Genomic DNA, 21,670 nt, shown 5'->3' on the forward strand with positions numbered 1-21,670 from the left:
CCCGTCTCTCACCTCTACAGTGGCCGGGGCAGGCAGAACCCCCAGCGGGGCAGCATCTCACCCCGTCACCCGATGCTATGCCCGGGAAATAGGGGCAGCAGGGAACCAAGGCACCCCCGGTCTGCAGCTCCGGCCTCCTTCACTCCATGCCCCGGCTCTGTCGGCCCAGTGCTCTCTAATCTCCTGTCGTATTCGTCGCTGGCTTCCTGCCGCTCTCCCCCCGCCCAGTCCACAGCCGCCGCTCTCAGCGCTCAGCCTCCATCTTCTCCGGCCGGAGGAAAAATAGTCCACAGGAACCGGGATATCCCCGATCCTAGCGCTCAGGCCGCAGGCCCCCCCCGGCACACACAGGGGAAGCAGTCCGGGTCCGGAAGCAGGGGGAGGCGGCAGCGGGGGGAGGAGCCAAGTCCTTTGTCGGTGTATCCGGTACCAGAATTATGCTGCCCTTTCCCAGCAGCACCGGGTCTAAATCGGAGCTTCAACAGCGGCAGCGGAGGAGGAGGGATACGCGCGACCGCTCGGGATGTGACTTTGCAGTGACGCGGCTCCGCACAGGATGCTTCCGCCGTGAGGTTAACCGCTTCACTCCCGGGCTCGGCTGGGAGCAAGCACGTGGGTAGCAGAAGGGGGAGGCGAGGTGTCCTTCCATACAGGGTGGCGGAGAGTACCGTAGCAAATAATAATAATAACAACAACATTGGGGGGAGAGAGATATAGGCCTACAAAATACTGTACCGTTCAAAGCTCTCACTGGCACCTGGTTATCTACATGTTACTGTGTTACAGGTAAATAGATTCATATTGTTACATTGGAAAATAATTTTCTGCTCATAAACAGTTATTTCATATTTATGCTACATCTCCAAAAGTATGTGGACACCAGGGGAAGATTGGGAATGTAGGGGTCACTTTGCTATAACTGTGCAGTAATTAACATTCTGTATTGCAGCCATATAGGGGGGAATTCAATGCAAACCGATGAACATTGCAAGTTTTCCCTTGCACCACAGACTTGCAATGTTTGCACTACCGTAACCGGAGGCGCGTTACTTTGATTTAAATTCCTCTCATAGAAGTTTGTATTACTGCTACTTATCGCGACGATGGGGAAGCTGTGGGATTCCTGTGAAAACCTCCAAACGCTGCTGGCAGAGGGTTAAAGTGAAATGGACATGTCACTTCCGTGCATGCTTTTAGTTATTAGACCCATCAGGGATATAGCCAGGGGTGGATTGGGTAGGAAAACCAGCTTGGGAAATTCTGGAAGTATACATTGTAGGGTGCAGGTCTGTGGATGGGCACTAGGACTGATTCTCAGTCGGAGGCAGTCACAGCCTTACTTGCAACTTTTGCTGCAGTTGCGTCTGCGGCTTTATGCTAATGACACTATAAAGCACTGCCCTGGTGTACATTCATGCACCTGGATGTGCAAGGACTGAGACGCCCAGTTTCACTGTCTACAGATACTGCAATCATGCTTTGTGCGTCTTTAGATGCCACAATCGGTTGCACCATTGGAATTTACACCAGCCCTATGCTAAGTGCAGATCATCCGTCAGAGTATGGCCTCCAATGTGAGCATTTCAAAGCCTCTGGGCCTGATTCAGCATGGATCGCAATTGCAACATTGTACGCGGATCGACCATTTGTTGCGTACTGCGTATGCACGGCATTGCGTGTGCGTGGTGATCACGCTGCGATTACAGATGCACTGTGGAATCCATCACAGAGTGAGTCACAGGCTGTGAGCGTTTGGGGGTGGTGATGGGGAAACACAGGCGTGCCAGTCCGTTAGAACGCCATTGCATGGGCGTGCATAAATTAGTCACTGCAATTGCCTTCGCAGCCTGAGTACTCACTGCGTGCGACGAGACTTGTAAATTCTGAGACAGGTCAGACCGGCTGTAATTGTGCGTGAGGGGACGATGTGCTTCGATGTTACCGATCTATACGCAGGACTGCGAGGTATTACGGATGTGAGAAGGCAGTAGTGGGCGTGTCTATGCTGGCTGAGAGGTGTCAGACATTAGCATATTTTCTCAGATTCATTGCGTACGATTATGCATCTGCGATCGCCAGTTGTTATCCATGCTGAATCAGGCCCTCTATACACAATTACTTTCAGCAACACGCCTGTGTCACTCTAATAAAATCCCCATACGCTACATCTGCGTCTGATTAGCCAACCCCCTGTCACCCTCCAGGAACGGCACCAGAAGAGACTGCCCAGGTCCCAGCAAATCGTCACATCCCTTGGCCGGAACTAATAGTGAGGGTTCCTCAAAGGAGAAGAGCACAAAGATTCCAGTGTAATAGAAATACATGGCAGCATGGGAAATTTAAACAAACAAGAAAAACGTCATTCAGGGTACATATGAAAACAGGCAAAGAAAGTATTTTTAAACCATCGTAACCCTGATGACCTAAAAAGCTTTAAGAGCTTTGAAACGTTGGACTTAATATACTTTCTTTGGCTTTAATCATATGGACCCTGAGTGTCGTTTTTTTTGTGCTTTTGTTATCTACTTTGGTATCAGGCATCGGGGGCAGGGGAAGTTGTATTTATACACTTTGAATGCTGGCAGTGTTGTAATATATATATATATATATATAATCAGCAGTGCCAGCCGCCCTTACCTGTGTTGCTGGCTGCTGCTAGAGCCGTGGGAGGAGCTACTGCTGCTGGGCATGCGCAACAGAATTCTTGGGGCCCCAGAACATTCGTGTTTGTGGGGCCCTCTCCTGTAGCTACAACATGCACGGCTTGAATATTTTCTTTCCTACAGTATATGATATTTCTCTACAATACCTCTGAAGAAATTGTACCTTCCTGGGGAGACAGTGTTTTCTGTCGGTATTCACTATTCATCATCCAGAAGATCACAAAAGATGCCTGGTTGCATAGAAATAAATCCCACAACAGAGGTTCAACCAGATAATTGTAATCTCCAGGACCTTCACCCCAGCGTTATCTTCCCTGTGTCTCTCCAGCCTCATCCCCGGTGTCTCTTCAGTAGCCTCATCAATCCCTGTGTCTCCACCTCATTCCTCCTACGTCTCTGCAGCCGCCTCATCCACCTGTCTCTTTCCAGCAGCCTTATCTCTCCCCCTGTGTAACAATAGCAGCCTCACATCCTCTTTGGCTCTACAGCAGCTTTATCCCTATTGTGGCTATACAGAACCCTCATCCCCATTGGGGTTCTTAAGCAGACTCATTCCACTCCTGCATTTTCTAAGCAGCCCCCCCTCCCCCATGTCTTTATGGTTATAGCTCCCTCCTGTGTCACTCTTGCTCCACCATGTGTCACTCCAGCTCCCCCCATATGTGTTATTTCAGCACCCCCATATGTCGCTCTATCTCTCCCATGTGTCTCTTTATCCCCCTTGTGTCTCACTATCCCCCTCTTGTGTCTCTCCATCCCCACATGTGTCACTCCAGCTCCCACATGTCTCTCCAGCTTCCCCATGTGTCACTCTTCTTCAGCGGTGCAGGGACTGGACCATCCGTCAGCAGACTGACAGTGACCAGAGCCCATGAAAATCTTGGGGCCAGTTACACATGTCCCCATTGTACCCCCCTTGTTGCCAGGCCTTGGGGAGCTAGGGGATAACAGTCTCATCACCATAAACTTCTATCAGGATGGCGTTACACTATGGTGACTATTGCAGTGGTTCCCAAACTGCGCTGCGGCACCCTGGGGTGGGTGCCTCTGGACAATTGCAGGAGTGCCTCAGGTTGGTGGTCCAGCACCAAATCAAATTCTTTATGGTCAATGTAATGTAAATATGTGCACAAACAGAAGAACAAACCTGTCGACCACTATATAACCAACCCTAAGGATGACAGTTAAGCACAATTTACTTCACTGTACTACTTTACAAAAAAAATTTCTGAATTTCCAATAACAAACTTTTGGCTTAGGGGTGCCATGAAAACAATGCTGATGCACTAGGGTGCCGTGATTCAAAAAAGTTTGGGAACCACTGGACTGGGGTAAAGTTTGGGAAATCTCTGATATCTCCAAGGTTAACTTATTAAGAAGTAGGTAAAAGCAGTGATAGAGCCTTTTGCCCTAGTTTGCGCAGCACCACTTCTAATAGAGACCTATTCATTATCGGGGACGTATGGCTCCCAATCATTAGGTATCCAACTCACCGCAAGTTGCGGCTGCGGATACTTAAGTACCTGAGCAATTCAATAATGCTCCGAGAAGCAGATGTCCCCTTCAGATTCCTCTTCGCAACCCCAGACTTTCTTCCCGTAGGAAGGACCGGGGCTCTGAGAACAAGCGTCTTCTAAAAATGGCGTTGGTTCTGACAAGGAAACTCTAAAAACGTTCAGTATTCAGAGTTTGCTGAATACTTGCCAGTCCTGTTAGGTCCCTAAAAGTGAATTACTTAAAACATGTGGAACCTAACATTTCTGGATGAGTAACAGGCCCTTAAGTGATAATGAATAGACCCCATAGACCCCTGAAACATTTAATGTAACCATATAAGGGGCGGAAAGCAGAGAAATGTCTGCAGCTTCACTCCGCAGTTGTGGGTAGGGTCACATCACCATAGTGGATGTGGTTATCAAGCAACAGTTGGGGGTTACACAGTGTGTCCTGCTCTCTAACCTCTACCATTCCGAATATACTGAGAATGCATTCAGCGCCTATTTCATGAGCAGAGTAGCCTGTGGAAGGACATACTTTCTATCAGGGTTGGGTGATAATAAAAATTCCCCTAATTGTGATATTAAAAAAAAATATATATCTAACTGTAAGCTGTACAATGCAAAGCACATTCTAGTGACCCATATACAATAGAGTGCATTCTAGCCCATGTATGATACAGAGAGTATTCTAGTGATCCTTATGTAATACAGAATGGATTCTAGTGACCCCTCTATAATGCTGATTGTATTCCAGTGACCCCATGTACAATACAGAGTGCATTCTAGTGATCCCTGTACAATACAAAGTGCATTTTAATGACCCATGTACAATACAAAGTGCATTCTAGTGACCCCTGTACAATATAGATTACATTCTAGTGTACAACACAGAGAGCATCCTAGTGCCCCAGTACAAAACAGCTAGTTTTCTAGTGACCTCCTGTACAATACAGATTAGATTCTGGCCTCGCCCCTATCGTGGCCCATTTTGTAACTTAATAAAGTAGTCGTGACTTTGTTCAGTTTTACAGTCACGTTATAGTTCTGTTGTTTTTCTTTTGGAGGGGGTCAGCCGTCAGCCAGTGTCATGTCATTTGCTGCCTGCTCCCTGGCTCCACCTTCACTCCTCCACTAGACTGTGCTGTATAAGAATTAGCTATCTCGCCCATCCCTGCACATTGATTGGAGAAAGCACTGGGTGGCAAACAGGTATGATTTCTGTCTATTTTAAAGCATGAAAAGCATCAGCGAGCGGGGTAGATTGGTATTTTTATGATTATATCATGGGATGGCCTTATTTGCAATGTATACTTTTTCATTATATAAGACACTACTGCATTAGCCATATTCTCTGTGGACTGACCCTCTAGTGATTGGCCATGCCTCTCGCAACTGGATAAAACCCAACTAGCAGCTGGTAAAGCCCCTTCAGTGACAGACACATAGGGGTATAGTTACTAAAGTGCGGGTTTTTAGAAGTGGAGATGTTGCTCATAGCAACTTATCAGATTATAGCTATTATCTACTACAAGGTGTTAGATAACTGTTAAGTAGAATCTGATTGGATGGTATGGGCAACATCTCCACTTCTAAAAACCCGCAGTTTAGTAAATATACCACACAACGTCATGGGCCCCTATAATTGCATTAACCCATTAGGCCCTTCATGCTGCAGTCCGATACTGCCCCTGTATAATACAGATATATAGCTTATGGACAGTGCCAAAGGAATACCCAAACCTACAGCCAAAGTAGGGGTCTCCCAACTTGACCCCTGAGGGTTGCTATGTTTCAAGTAATGCTGAGCATACACTGTCAGATAGAATGCCTGTCGGACATAGACTGCCAGATACGGCCGTGCAATGATCGGATCAGTTGGGCATGTTGGAAGATTTATCATGCCCGACCGGTCGCGGCCATACACTACGTGATTATCATTCTGATCCGCTGATAATTGCATATTGTATGCTTGGCTTAAGGAATATGCAACTGTGTTTTGAATCCTGTAATACCCGGGATTTAATGATTATAATCCCACATATTTTTGGGATTCAAAAATGTTCCGGATCCCAGGGTTGGCTTCCCTACTCAGAATTATCTTCTTGTTCACTGTATGCTGATAGGTGCTGTGAATTTAAATTGGCTAGCGTTTTGTGGATTACATTGCTTGCCATTGTGCTCCTAGTGTGCATACTTTACTCGCATTCTAATTTTGTGCCCTAGCGCACTCATTATTTTAATAACTATAATGGAGTATTCCGGAATACAATTACAAAGCAATAACAGTTTCTCGATTAAAAAACTACACACATAAATAGCAACAGTATAAAAACATGATAGCATTCAACAAGTTTCATTTTCGTTATCTAATTAGATACATAGTATATTCAAACAACAATCTGTGTAACACATAAAGTAGCTTTGATATTAGAGGTAGTGAATAACATGAAGCATGTGTACAACACAACTGGCCACTGTTGTAGATATGGTCACATACACATTACACTGTCACAATTTACTTTTTACACCATGCAGTTTTTGCTACTTTGTATGTGAAAATGTGAGCTATAATTGTAACACACTATTAATGTGTACCTTTAATCGCAAGGTAAAAAAAAAAAAAAACAAAGGTAAAGGAGGGGTAAAGGAAATAGGTTTTGAAAATGACTTTTTTTGTGAGTGACCCTAACAATGTTGCCTGTAGACCAGTGGTGGCCAAACTACAGCCCGCTGGCCAAATGTGGCCCGTCCCTTTATGTGCAAGCCCACCTATGGGCTTGCACATAAGGGTAGGGGGACTATGGGCTAGCACATAAGAGTGGGGCACTCTGGACTGGCACATAAGGGGTGGCTCTGGGCTTGCACAATGCATATAAGAGTGGGGACTCTGGGCTGGCACACAAGGGGGCAGCTCTTGGCTGGCACATAGACGGGAGGCTCTGGACTGGCATATAAGGATGGGGGGCCTGGGCTAGATTATAATACTTTATTAGCAAAAAAAACTTTATCTAATTACTGAGAGGCGAACTCTGAGAAAAAAATTGTGGTCCTCCGTTTAAAGTAATGTTCATACTATGGCACGCCAAAATAAAACGTTTGGACGCCCCTGCTGTAGACAAACTAACCAGTCTGTTTCTTTATACAGCAGTAATTATTAGTATTATTTTGCGTTTCGTTCTCAGTCATTCCTTTGATAACTGAGTTTAATTCAAAATAAATAAATGACCAGTTGTAGCCAGTTTCTTGTTACTTGTAATATTCTTTGTCTGATGCACTCTATGGACACCATGTGCAGCATTTGTAAAGTCATAGCAGGACCTCAACCCTTATACTGACTGTACTGTGCAGGCAAATAATCCATGCAATTTATACTTCTCTTCAATTCGCTTTATTTTAATACTCTGCAAGAAAACAAAATACAGGTAACAGGTTCCATACAGGACAACAGTACAAGGAGAAGGGCCAAAAGGTAGAGGACATATGTACAATGGATTGGGGTAGGCAGGGGGATGTGCAGGGCTGTCTTAATATATGGGCACCATAGGCAGATGCCCAGGGATCCACAATTCTATGGGCCTATTTTGGCCAGTACAGTACCGTTTTTAACTCCCGCAGCACTGCTGACATGACAGGTTGACAAATGGCTCCTATGTGGACTGCACTGATGCTGACGTGATGACAGGAGACACCGTCGTCGCACCACGGCCCTTCTGGCTAGCTCTCTGTGCAGCTGATTGGAGTGTCCCCATGATGCTCCAGTTGGCGCTGCACTTGTTGGCTCTGTGCAATGTAATAACTGCATGCGGCCATTGGACGCTAAAGGGGGTAGGTCAGCGCAGGGCGCATTTAATCCTTGTTACGGCTCTGTGTTATATATCCCTGGATATGACCCCAGCAGCAGCAGTAACTCAGGAGCTAGCAGACCCTCACTAGAGCCGTTACTAGACTTTTGATGCCCTGGGCCAGAAAGAGCATTGGCGCCACAACCCATATTTCAAATAGAGACATAAGACGTGTACCTATAAAAGGTTCGTGGCCTTATGGGTAAGGGCCATGACAATACTGATGATGAAGGGGTACCTATCGCGTTGTACCACTGTTATCTAGGAGTCCAATGGCTGCAGTGATGATACACAATAATTACGCAGTATAACTCACCAGCTCTAGATGTAGGAGAGCACTGGTGAAGCTGCACCTGCAGCAGGATCTGTCTATCAGAACAGCCTTGCACAAGCCTGGAGCCGGCAGTATAGATCACTGACTGAAGCGTGCTACAGGTTGAGTCTCCCATATCCAAAATGCTTGGGTCCAGGAGTGTTTTGGATAACGGAATATTCCTTATTTTGGAATAATTGCATACCATAATGAGATATCTTGGGAATAGGACCCAAATATACACACAGAATGCATTGTTGTGTTATATATACCTTATACACATAGTATGCAGGTAATTTGAAACAATATATTCAATAATTTTGTGGCTCAAACAAAGATTGTGTACAGAAAAGAAATTCATTTATGTTTCATATACACCTTATACACACAGCCTGAAGGTAATTGTATACAATATTTTTTAATAATTTGTGCCTTAGACAAAGTTTGTGTACATTGAACCATCAAAAATCAAAGGTTTCATTATCTCAGTCATGCCCAAAAAATTCCGTATTTCGGAAATAATCCGTATTTTGGAATATTTGGATATGGGAGACTCAGTCTGTACTTGTAATGTATATGCAGCAAATATCAGCGTCGGGGTGATCTGTGTATGTACCCTGCACCGGCAGCTGAATTCACTGGCAAGAGTACTCGAGGTGTGCTGGTAACACACGGGTCAGAAATCTGTGTTCAGGGCTGTCATCTTAAATTGTGGGGCAGATAGCTGTGTGTGTTAAATAAAAGAAGATGTGACTGCAGGTGCTTGGTGAAGTGGCCAGATGGAGGGGGAGTTGGCCATGGAGGAGATAGGGGCGACAAGGAGATGCCGGGGATAAAAGAAGAGGTATCTACAAGTGAGAATGATTATAAACAGAAAATTGACAGGCCCGAACAGCGCCCCCTGCCCTGCAGTGCCGTGGCACATGTCGCACCACCTTAGTTACGGCCCTGGCCCTCACTCAGTATCTCATGAGCTACTCCTATATATGACATGAACTAGGAGGGGGGGACGGGACTGTGATTCTATGGGGTTTGATATCACAGATCATAGCAGAATATTTTGCAAACATTTGTGTTTATTAATAATAAACCTTTCAACCTGTACGGTTTACCAATTAATTATCTATGTTAAAATGTTTGTGTTTTTCAAGGCTTATAGGAAGTAGGAAGGTATTCACGAAAGCTTGGAGGGATAAAATTGTGAGTGGTAAAGTACAAACCAATCAGCTCCTAACTGTCATTTTTCAAGCACAGCCTGTAAAGTGACAGGAGCTGATTGGTTTGTTCTTCATTGCTCACAATTTTATCTCTCTCCAAGCTTTCATGATTACCCCCTAGATGTTAAAAAATTTCTGGTGATTAATCCTTGCTTTACATTATGTTTTTTTATGTTTAAACATTGATTTTGTTGAAAGTACTAATAAATGTAAATGTTTAATTTTATTGATCATTTACATTTTTATTCCCGAAAATGGGTGGGTAGGGGCCCCAGTGCATTTCTTTGCCCAGGGCCTACAATACTGTTAGGATGGCCCTTGGGATATGAAGTTAATTCATTGCAAATAAAACAGCTACTATAACCTTTTTGCCAAGTGGTGCCAGCAGCATTACATGTAGACACTGGGGCCCAGGATTATGGTCGGAGTAAAGATTTCCTTTCTTTGTATATTTTATTTGTTGGTTGTAATATTCTGGAGAGGGGCAAGCAATAGGCCTGTGATGTCACAGGGGAATTTTGATGTTCTGCGGATATACAGTCAGGAGCATCTGTGCAGACTCTGAAAACGTTTGGCATGTACAGTAATATCATGCCTGTCCTCGCAGTCCTCTGCCCCTCATGATGCTCAAGTAAAGGTTTGTTTTGAGTGCATTTTATTATTATTTATTTAGTTAAGCCACCTAATATATTTCTTTACGCAAACCAATAATGGGTTTATGTGTAGTCAGAGCCACCTATCATTAGAACTGCAGACGCTTGGTCCACTCACTTTGTCAAGAGATCACCACAAACAAGGGTTAATGAATGCATTTCATGAACACTTTCTACTACAGACCCCTATTTGTACATACAGTATTTCATACTCGTAGCAACAGCTGTAAAGTAATGAATGAAATACATATAAGCAGAACATAAATGCATTAGGACAAATAGGTGCACATATTGTTTGTCACAGTATTGGTTGGGGCTGATTATGAGTCGCATGTAAAATGACTGTAGCAATGGGCAACCGAGGAAGCCTGATTCACTACCTTATGCTAATGCCAAACTCCATAGGGCTAATATGGGGTCCGTGTGTCTGCATTGATTTTATGCCAGCCAACCCGTCACCATTAGTATCAGCACTTCCATAGCCACAATGCTGGGTGCAAGAGATCGTCAGAAAAAGGCTTCCCTACCCAATGTGCACAACTAAGAATCTCACAGAGCTTTAGATATATGACCATGCCACGCTTACAACCAGTGCAATTCTGTGCAGTCACAGTGCTGCCATCAGTCTCTGCCTCAAAATGCCCAATTTCACAGAAAGACAGATCCGGTCAACTTTGGTCCAACTCAGAACGGACATATGAAAAAATGCATAAATTCCCACCTGTATGCAAAAACTCACCGTTTGTGTCCATCCGCTATGTCAGGGGTGGGGAACCTTTTTCCAGCCGAGGGCCATTTTGATATATATAACATTATCACGGGGTTGGTACAGGCCATGCGACGTCACACAGGGCGGGGCCACAATCATCGGTGATTACAGCAATGCCTGGAGCATCCTGAGGATGCTCCAGGGAGCTGTAAGGGCAGCGGGTGACCGTCTGAAACGTCCTAAGGACGATCCAGGCGGCACTACTGCATAGATTCTGGATGGAGGGTGCTATTCTAGGCTCCCCGCTAGCCAGATGAGGCTAGCCGAGAATAGCTCAGAGGGCCAGACCAAATGACTCGGTGGGCCTTATACGGCTCCTGGGCCTAAGGTTCCCCTTCCCTGCGTTATGTGAAGTGATATCAATCCTTTATAACAGATCTGGCCAATCTCTGGCTCGCCAGCTGTTGTAAAACTACAATTCCCAGCATACCCATGCACCGATCAGCTGGTAAAGCATGCTGGGACTTGTAGTTTCACAACAGCTGGACAGCCACAGTTTGGCCAGGCCTGCTTTATAATATCCTTAGGATGTATACTTTTTCTTTTCTTTTGAATTTTCTTTTTTTATCTTGAAGTCTTGATATTATTATCAATGTCAGTATTATAATATTATCAAATAACAACGAAATTTGCAGGACCTTGGATGTATATTGTATGTTTACATTTTGTAGTCTGTAATGTATTATAGGCCCTGATTCAGAGCCGCTCGTAAGTGGCCGCTCGTTCGCTCCGAGCGATGTTCGCACAACTGCGCATGCGTATGGGTCATAATACGCATGCGCGAACCAGTCATTGCAATCGGAAATTGTGTGCTCGCAAAATAGCGAATGCCTGCTAATTTGAGTGACAGAATGAGGCGTTTGTGGGTGGTAACAGGGGAAGGTGCTTGAAAACGGGGAGTGGTGATCCGAACGCAGGCGTGCCAAACAGTCAAAACGGGCGTTTTAAGGGTGTGCATAATTAACAAAGCAGCGTCATCGACCACGTCACTTGGTTGTCTTTTAGCCTGAACTGTTCACATGATTGCGGTAGGAAAATGCTACCACAAGCACTGCGAGCAGTTCATACGCCTTTTGATGTACTCGATTAATCTAATAAATAGCGGAGATGACGTAGGATGCGAGCAGCCAGGGGGCGTTTTTTTAAAAATAGCGAGCACATGTTTCGTTCGCTTGTTCAGACATAGAGGCGTCAACAGACCGCAAAGAGCGAGCGCTCTATTTAAGTATCCGGCCCCTTTTTCTGAACGAGCGAGCGCAAATAGCGTCCGGCTCTGAATCAGGCCCATAGAGCACATTAGTGGATTGTATGGGCTTTTTCTTATTACAGTGTGAAAAAGCTCCCTCTTTTGACAAACTAGTGGTATTACAATCAGAGAAAAGCCTCGGAGCTAGCCATTGCTTGTGCTTGCTACACATGCACAGACATGATTGGCCAGTTTGATCCCTGCTTTCCATGGTACTGTATGATTTTCAACAATAAATATATTGAAAGTCTCTTAGATGTTGTGAATGTAGGGATTATTTTATTAATGCATTTAATAATAGTTAAACTAGCGATGTGGAATATCTGTTAAGAAGATGTGACCAAGCACCAATTTACAAGGCAAATGTTGTAACATTGTTGGACATTACCAACCTCAACAGCTCTGCAGCCAGACATTTCTGTAATGTTGATGAGGGTCATATTGAATTTGTCAGGTATCTGTGTGTAGAGCACCCGCTTTGTGACATTTTATTGTGTCTTACACCAGCGTGGCTTTTATATAAGAAGGCCTTATAAATGTTCCTTCATTTCTAAGATTTACCATTCAATACTATTATTACTAAATGAATCTTTGCAATACTCTCTTCCCTACGCCTTTACATTTCCAACCATGATATCGTAAAACTGAGTGCACCCCTTTCATTAGATTCAGTAACCACTGTGACTTTAATAAATCATTGTGTGATAATCTAGCTCACTCACTGGCTTGTCATTGTACCCAACTGTATAAAGTTATTATTATATAAAACCAAAAACTGAAAAAGGCAGCACACACATGACCAATACATCAAAGGGAGGAGCGCTTGGTCAATAGAAATTCAAATATCAATCCCAGAATATTTTTTATCCAACTGTTATTTTATACATATGTGTATTTGATAATGTGCATACATTCTATTTAATGAATATATTGGGTCTACTCTTGAAGTGGATAGACCAACCTCTGAAAAAAACCACTAGAGAATGGCTTTGGAGGGAATTCAATTGTCAGCGAAGCGCGCAAATTGCCGTGGCGTGTAAACACCAGCAACGGCTACCGGTCTTGCACCCTTCCACCAGCTGGACGAATGCCCGATTCGCACATAAGTGCTGGTTACCCTATGGAGTAGAGAACACTTTTGTGCAAGATCCCCCTGCAGTATAGTGCAGATCCGGCAGTGCAAATGGTTTCCCCCTTAATTGAATTCCCCCTTTAGTCTCTGCTTATCTCAATGTAACAAAAGACTAATGGTGCATACACATGGTCAGATTTTTCTTCAGATCTGAACGATAACGATTTTAAAAATCACTGAATCGTTCATATCTGAAAGAAAATCTGACGTGTCCCTGCAATGATGAACGATGCGCGTTCCCGTTTGTCAGATAACGATATCTGACATCTGATGTGTTTGCAGTCAGATTTGGTCGATTTTTATTAATTTTAATACGGCCTGAAATCGTTCGTAGTTCATAAAATCGTTCGTCGTTTATCGTTCGCAGTTCATCGTTCGTCTGCCAGATCTGACTGTGTGTATGCACCATTACACCAGATAAATCACAGATCTCTCAGATGGTAAACTATTTTGTGCTGCTTACCACCATCCCCATAGACCTCTAGTGTTCACTCTAGCTCCGGCGGCATGCAGGGCACCGGAGCTAGAGAGGGCAACTTTGTGTGCGCGCGCGCGCGTCTGAAAAAGAGGCATGGCCATGAAAAGGGGGCATGTCTATAAGACGCTTCCCCTTTTCATCATACTTGGGGGCGTGCCCAGCACTTACAGACACGCCGGGCAGCCCCCAAGCGCTGTTGACAGTGAGAATAGATGCCGGGCGCATGTGCCCGGCGTCTATTCTCCGGCGGTGACCAGGTCACCGCACATTTCTCCACCCGCGGGATACTGCGTCCCGCGGGTGAAGACGGAACCCACAGGCTGTGAGGGCAGGGTGCTTTTTGCCCTCCTTCTGGAGGGCAGGGTGCTTTTTGCCCTCCAGAAGGAGGGCAGGGCGCCGCGCCCCGCTAAAACAGCCTAGTGGGAACGCTAGACCTCTATGTGGCCAGAATATAAGGCTTTTCGCAACTAGCTAACGCAACCTCAGGATGACGACACCTACACAGAACAATGGAGATCAACAAAGCCAGAGAGGGTTCATTGGATCCCCTCCAGATCAGACCACTATTTGCAGACTGCATATATTACTTCACTTTAACACTTTGCCAGCCGCGTTAAGCTATCAGTGACAGGAGAAACCCCTTGCTGACAGGGCACTTGCTGGGTGCCCTGGCACGGTAATTTTTGCTGAAACAAATTTATGTGTTGATGCAATATTCAACGAGGACTTGTGAGACGTCTATTTCTCAAACTAGAGACTCTAATGTACTTGTCTTCTTGCACAGTTGTGCACCAGGGCCTCCCACTTCTCTTTCTACTCTGGTTAGAGGCTGTTTGTTCTGTTCTTGGCAACTTCTCGCATGAAATAGCCTTCATTTCTAAGAACAAGAATAAACTGTCGAGTTTCACATGAAAGTTCTCTTTTCCTGGCCATTTCGAGAGTAAAATCGAACCCACAAATGTGATGCTCCAGATACTCAATTAGCTCAAAGGAAGGCCAGTTTTATAGCTTCTCTAACGAGCAAACCCGTTTTCAGCTGTGCTAACATAATTGCATAAGGGTTTTCTAATCATCCATTAGTCTTCTAATGCGCTTAGCAAACACAATGTACCATTAGAACACTGGAGTGATGGTTGCTGGAAATGGGCCTCCATACACCTTTGTAGATATTCCTTTAAAAACCAGACGTTTGCAGCTATTATAGTCATTTACCACGTTAACAATGTATAGAGTGTATTTCTGATTAATTTAATGTTATATTCATTGAAAAAAAAAACAGTGCTTGTCTTTTAAAAATAAGGACATTTCTAAGTGACCCCAAACTTTTGAACGGCAGTGTGTATGTATGTATGGATATATATATATATATATATATATATATATATATATAATATAAACCCTCTGGATCGTACCCTTTATTGGCGGTGGTGTGAGCAAATGTGATGGTAACTGTCCATTGTCCGGATCCAAGGACAGTTTGGCATCACACCAATTAGCTTTAGCATGTAATCAATAGGGAAACGTCCAGAAGCAAGGGGTTGTTGAAGATCATCCAAGTCCCAGATCCAAGTCCTCAAAGTCTGCAGCATGTCAGCGGCCACCAGCTGGTACGCATGCACACACGCAGCGGAGTCAGTGAGTGAGTGACACTGCACGCGGTCTCTGCCTTCCGCTTCGGCCACACACTATGCTGCTGCCACCGCCGCCGCCAGCTGTGCTTGCTGAGTTAGGTGGGAAAAGAAGCATGTCACATGCACGGTCCTGTCCCTCCTCCTCCTCCCATTCAGTGACGGAACCCAAATGTGAGGCATCTAGCAGCAGCAGAGCCAGAGCTCAGCATTACCCCTTATTCTCTCACACAGCACTGGCTGACGGCTGGCGGGGAGCAGATGGTGCACCTGAGAGAGGTGAGTGACTGTCACCAATCAGTCTATGATGTGTGTCCTCCTGCTGCTGCAGCCTGGACGGAGAGGAGGAACTGGAAACGTGAGGAGAGCTGTGTATGTTATGTGATGCAGGTGTGGACACTTACCTTACACGGGTGTGTGTGACCACTGTGTGCCAGGTAAGTGTGTGCATAGCTTTTTACAGTATATAGGTGTGCACACATGTGCCTGTGCAGTGGCGTAACTTGGGTATTTGGAGCCCAGGGCAAATTTGGAGGGAGCCCCCCCAACATCCTGATATGTGTGCGCACCGAAGGCATGCGCGGGAAAAATGGGCGTGGTCACTTAAAAATGGGGCGTGTCAACATGACACACCCCTTTATTTTCACGCTGAACATTCCTATCCATATGCACCTTAACCCCAGTAGTACCCCTTATACAGTACCCCCAGTATGCAGTTGTGGTCCCTCTTATGCAGGCCCATAGTAGTGCCCCCTATACAGTATCCCCAGTAGTGGTCCCCCTTATACAGCCCCCAATTAGTTCCCCTTACTCAGTGCCCCCAGTAGTGGTCCCCCCAAATGCAGTGCCCTATGTAGTGTTCCCCCTTATGCTGTGCCCCCAGTAGCAGTCCCCACAATGCAGTGCACCCAGTAGTGGTATCCCCTTATGTAGTGCCCTTTATATAGTGCCCCCAGTAGTAGTCCCCCCCTATGCAGTGCCCTTTATATAGTGCCCCCAGCAGTAGTCCCCCCCCATGCAGTTTTCCCAGTAGTGGTCCCCCTTATGCAGGCACCCAGTAGTGATCCCCCCCTATCTAGTGCACCCTGTAGTGGTCCCCGCAGTGCCCCTAGCAGTAAGCCCCTTATATAGTGCCCCCAGCAGTAGTCCCCCCCCTCCCATGCAGTGCCCCTAGCAGTAAGCCCCTTATATAGTGGTCCCCCAGTAGGGACCCCCCCTATCCAGTGGTCCCTGTAGTGGTCCTTCCTGTTCTTGCCCCAAGTTGTGGTCCCCCCAGTGCAGTGCCCCTAGTAGTAGGCCCCTTTTATAATGCCCCCAGTAGTAGTTCCTGCTCAAAAGTAGTGGTCCCCAGTTGAGGTTCCCCCTCCCGATTAAGTGCCCCCTGTAATAGCCCCCCCAGTAGAGGTCCTCCCAATAATGGTGCCCCCAGTAGTAGCCCCCCCGTTGTGCCCCCACCCCAGTAGAGGTCCTCCCAGTGGTAGCCACCCCCCTCCCCCGTTGTGCCCCCAGTAGTGCTGACAGGTTGTTTTTTTTTAAATATATAAAAACATACCTGAATCCACGCTGCTGCTCCGGACCGCGACACCTCTCCCGCCGCTAGTCCTCCCGGGCTGGCGCGCTCAGCATAATGGGAGAGACGTCATGACGTATGTCCCATTACCCACTGCAGGAGCCGGACGGAAGTCCGGCTCTTGCAGTGGGTGCTGCAGCAGTCAATGAGAGTCTATCTGACTCTCATTGGCTGCTGTTTAACACACACATCGCCGCCAGCGCTGGCGGCGATGCGTGTGTTATGCACAGCCTGAGCCCGCCTCCTGGTGCTATTGGGCAAGCGCTCAGGGGGAGGGAATGGGCTTTGGTGTGCAGCACAGGACCGGCGCTGGAAGCCTAGCGCCGGTCCTGTGTAAATGTGTAGCGCTGACCGCACTCACTGCGGTCGGCGCTACACTGGTGGCTAACTAGGGCGGGCCGGACCGTGGCCGGCGGTGCCCCCCCGCGCCGCCGGTCCCACGGTGCCCTAGGCACGCACACTGCTCGCCCTGCCCTAGTTACGCCACTGTGCCTGTGGCTCTGTCATATGCACGTCCATGTTCTTGTCTGTTTTAAAATTTTCTCTGAAAATATGGGGGGCGACCAGTCCCTTACTTTGCCAGGGGTGCTCGGACCCCTAGATACATCCCTGTTTAAGATGCGTGCAGCTCAGCATTCCCCTGTAATTGCTGGGTGTTTTTTGGACACGTTGGGCCAAATGTAATAGGGTGAGAGTTTAGAAAATGTGAGAGATTAGCAGTAAACTCTCACATTGGTTGAGTTTTATCTTCAAAATGGGAAAACATCTGAATGAGATTTTAAATTGTGAGAGTTTTTTAAGTCTAAAAAAACATGCAAGTTCACTCTGTTACTTTGTTTTTGGACTTTATTACATTGGCAAAGTTTAAAAAGTGTCAGAAACTCTCACTTCTCTAAACTCTCACCCTATTACATTTGGCCCGTTGTGTCTATATGTTGGACATATGATGTGTCCGACTTATCAGGCACTCACTTAATACGTAATTAGAGCTAGCCCATGATCCATTAATTAACTATCAAGCACTGATACTATTATCTAATGGCCTTCAATCTGTAGAGGACTTATACTGGCTATATTCTGCACTGACAGGGAAGAGACGACTTCCCGATAATTGAAGCTCCTCCATACACAACATGATGTATTGTGGCAATTTCCATTTACAGCATGAAGGTGGATCAGACAGGTTTGAAAACCAAACCGAATAAACCAGATAACTCTTCAGCCATTTCAGGCTGTGAACGAATCATGGGGCCGGATTCAGATATGTACACAATGCCTTCGTAGCTGTGATCTGTCACGGATTCGCAATTTGAAAATATTCTAATGACTCGCCATTCCGAGCTAAGGGACGTCCACAGAAAGCATCTCACAGCCGCTGCTCAGGCACAAAGCCGCAAACATCGAACGCAGATCAGGCGACCATCAGCATTCTGGGTAACTCTAAGCTGCCACAGACATAACAGGTCTCCAGACACAGAGAGCTCTCCTGTTGCGAGCAAGGACCCACTGACTTATTTATGGACTCCCAGAAAACAGTTACCTCCTGAACACCTGTCATTCACTTTGCAAGTGAATTCTCAGTGTGAGCTAAATCGCAATTTAATTGCTGCGCAGTGCAGCTACATGCGCAATGGCTAACAACAGTCGCTCAATCTGTAAATGTGTAAATATAGGCATTGTGTCCACATCTGAATCAGGCGCATGGTTCAGTACCATACATATAGCTGTTTGGTCAGCTGGTCTGCACAATTATCGTTCATTGTATGGCCAGCTTTATATTTGAGGCAGTATAATCTGAGGTAGTTGAAACTGAACTGTGGGCTGTTTTAAAGGGTGTTATAGATCACTGGAACATAGATAAGAAATCATATACAAAATACATAGTAGATATTGTAAATGAGCACAGACAGCAAAGAGGGACATTACCAACAACAAGAGTTAGAAAAGTTGTGAAACTGACATAAAAACACAACTGATTAGGTCCTAATGAGGTGAACAAATTCTTTTTTCTTTTTTTTTAATTCAATAATTTTTTTATTTGTTTTCAAGAAAAACTTTAAACATAAACAGTAATAAAAATAAATAAAAATTGTTTTACATCACAATAAACAGTCTGTGTGTGGTCATATTACATATATTCTATACAATAGTATAAATCAAACAGGGCATACTACAGTACGGGTTCTTATTCAGGACATACACCCTGGGCATAAATGATACAGCAAGATTGAAGCAATTACACAGCTTCTTTATGCAAATATATATCCCTGTTCACATACATATCACCTCGTCTACATCACATTAAATACAAGGAATCTCAGTACTACGCACAGCTCTATCCCCAGTGGTTATCTACATAGTATCAAGTCTAGTTTCACCCAGTCTCCGCACATATGATGAATCCAGCCATCTACCCCAAATAAGATGACATTTCTTTTCAGCCTTTCTAGCTACGTACACAAATTTCTCATGCGCCAAGGTCTCATTTACCAGTGCTATGCATTGTCCTATTGATGGACCTTCAGGGGCCATCCATGTTCTAGCTATGCAAACCTTGGCAAGCATACATAAATTAACAACATATTGTGCAGAATATTTATCTAGAGTATCTTCTCCAAGAGCAGCTAAAGTGCAAACCATTGGAGTTAACACATCCCGGGGAACACCAGTGGACACCAATATACAATTGACCTCTTCCCAAAAGGAACTGACTATAGAGCATGTCCATAATAAGTGCCAAAAACTACCGTTAGGGGAATTGCATTTTAGACATTTTGAATCAGGTCTACCACCGAATTTAAACAAGCGATCTGGCGTTAAATATATTCTATGTAACAGGAACAACTGAATTTGTTGAAACCGAATTGTTGTAGTAGCCATTTTTGGACTACCCAGTGCTCCTATCCACACATCATCTGGCAATAGTCCAAGGTCAGCTTCCCATTTTTGCCTAATAGATGGTAAATCCATACCGTGATATTCTCTCATCAAGGCTGCATACATAACAGACACCAAATGTCTTGGTCCAGCTGCCTGTAATAAAATTTTAACGGGAATCTCGGAACACTGGAGGGGCATCCACAAATTGTGCATCTATAGCATGACGAAGCTGAAGATATCTATAAAAATAATGTCTTGGGATATTAAACTCACTTTGCAGTTGTTCACACGTCTTAAACACTCCAGATGCATATAACTGTCCTAACGCGTTCACCCCCCATTTCCCCCAGGCCTTATTAATCTGCAGCAGAGCAAGCTCCTCAAGCCCCCTGGTATTAAGTAGGGGGGTATCAGGATCCCATTCCTGTCCCTGAAAAATCTGCGTGACCTGTCTCCAAATCAAAACCACTTGTCTAACCAATTGAGCTCTAACACCCTTCAGGTTGCTACTAAGTAACATTGGAAGTGGAGTATGCCCCCTAGATTCCTGCCCCACCAGAACAGATAATTCATCCACCTCCGAAACCTGTGTCCATGTCCACAACTGCGCCAATTGTGACGCATAGTAATAAAACTTAAAATGGGGTAGTGCTAGCCCCCCAGCATCTCGTGACCTAGTAAGTGTATTCAATTGAATACGGGCTCTACGTTTAACCCAAATCAGGCAGCATAACAATCCATCTATTTGAACACACTCTGGGGGAGATAAATTGGGGAATGTTGCACCACATAAAGGAGTTTGGGTTGTGGAACCATTTTTGTAAGATTTACTCTGCCAGTGAGCGTTAATGGTAATTTCCCCCATGTATCTACCCGGGATCTTCAATATTCTGTTTGCGGCTTAATATTTAAAGACACATAGCTATGAGGATCGTTAGTTATCCATACACCTAATGAGAAGTACACATGATTTGTCCCAATTTATCGACAGACCCGAATACTTTCCAAAGGAATTAATAATTGCAAGAGCATTAGGCATGGAAGTGTCATACTCTGAGACAAAGAGCAGGATGTCATCAGCATATAATGCTATTTTATCTGATCTAGTTCCCATGGAAAATCCCTGAACAGCAGGACTAGCCCTAATCAAACAAGCCAATGACTCAATGGCCATAGCAAATAGAATGGGTGACAAGGGGCAGTCCTGCCATGTACCCCTCGAAAGAGGGAAGGGAGATGAAGTATATCCATTGACCGATACCCTAGCCACAGGCGCCGAGTACAGCAATTTAACCCATTTAGTGAAACCAGAGCCTATCCCAAAGCCACGCATTGTCTCCCATAGAAATGGCCATTCTACAGAGTCAAACGCCTTAGCGGCATCTAGTGACACTATTATTTTAGAAGAGGGGTCCTCATGTGAGATCTGCAATTGGGTAAAAAGGCGTCGGAGATTAAGCGAGGTTGACTTTCCTGGCATGAATCCTGTTTGATCCGGATGTATCAACTGGGCAATCACCTGATTTAACCTAATGGACAGAACTTTAGCAAGGATTTTAATGTCTGTAGGGAGGAGAGAAATAGGCCGATATGACTCCGTCTGTTTAGGGTCTTTTCCCGGCTTTGGTAACACTACTATAAGGGCTTCTGACATGGACTGAGGGAGAGAATTACATTCATACAGTTGATTAAATAGCTCTAGTAGGCGGGGCACATAAAACTGGCTATGTTTTTTATTTTTATATAATTCCAAGGGAATCCCGTCTAACCCCGGGGCCTT

At 45.2% G+C, this 21,670-nt stretch overlaps 1 protein-coding gene across 2 annotated transcripts in view; it reads right to left on the bottom strand.

Moving 5' to 3' along the window:
- The window catches only part of KMT2D (lysine methyltransferase 2D), a 169,099-nt gene extending 168,569 nt beyond the window's left edge, over nucleotides 1-530 (bottom strand). For both annotated transcript variants that reach the window (XM_088448524.1, XM_088448469.1), the window contains exon 1: nucleotides 13-530. The gene's annotated coding sequence lies outside the window, so the exon portion shown is untranslated. The remainder of the gene's footprint in view (nucleotides 1-12) is intronic.
- Nucleotides 531-21,670: the final 21,140 nt, after the last annotated feature.

The sequence above is a fragment of the Taudactylus pleione genome, unplaced genomic scaffold (assembly GCF_031769625.1).
Source record: "Taudactylus pleione unplaced genomic scaffold, aTauple2 ptg000005l, whole genome shotgun sequence".
In the NCBI taxonomy this organism is placed as follows: Eukaryota; Metazoa; Chordata; class Amphibia; order Anura; family Myobatrachidae; genus Taudactylus; species Taudactylus pleione.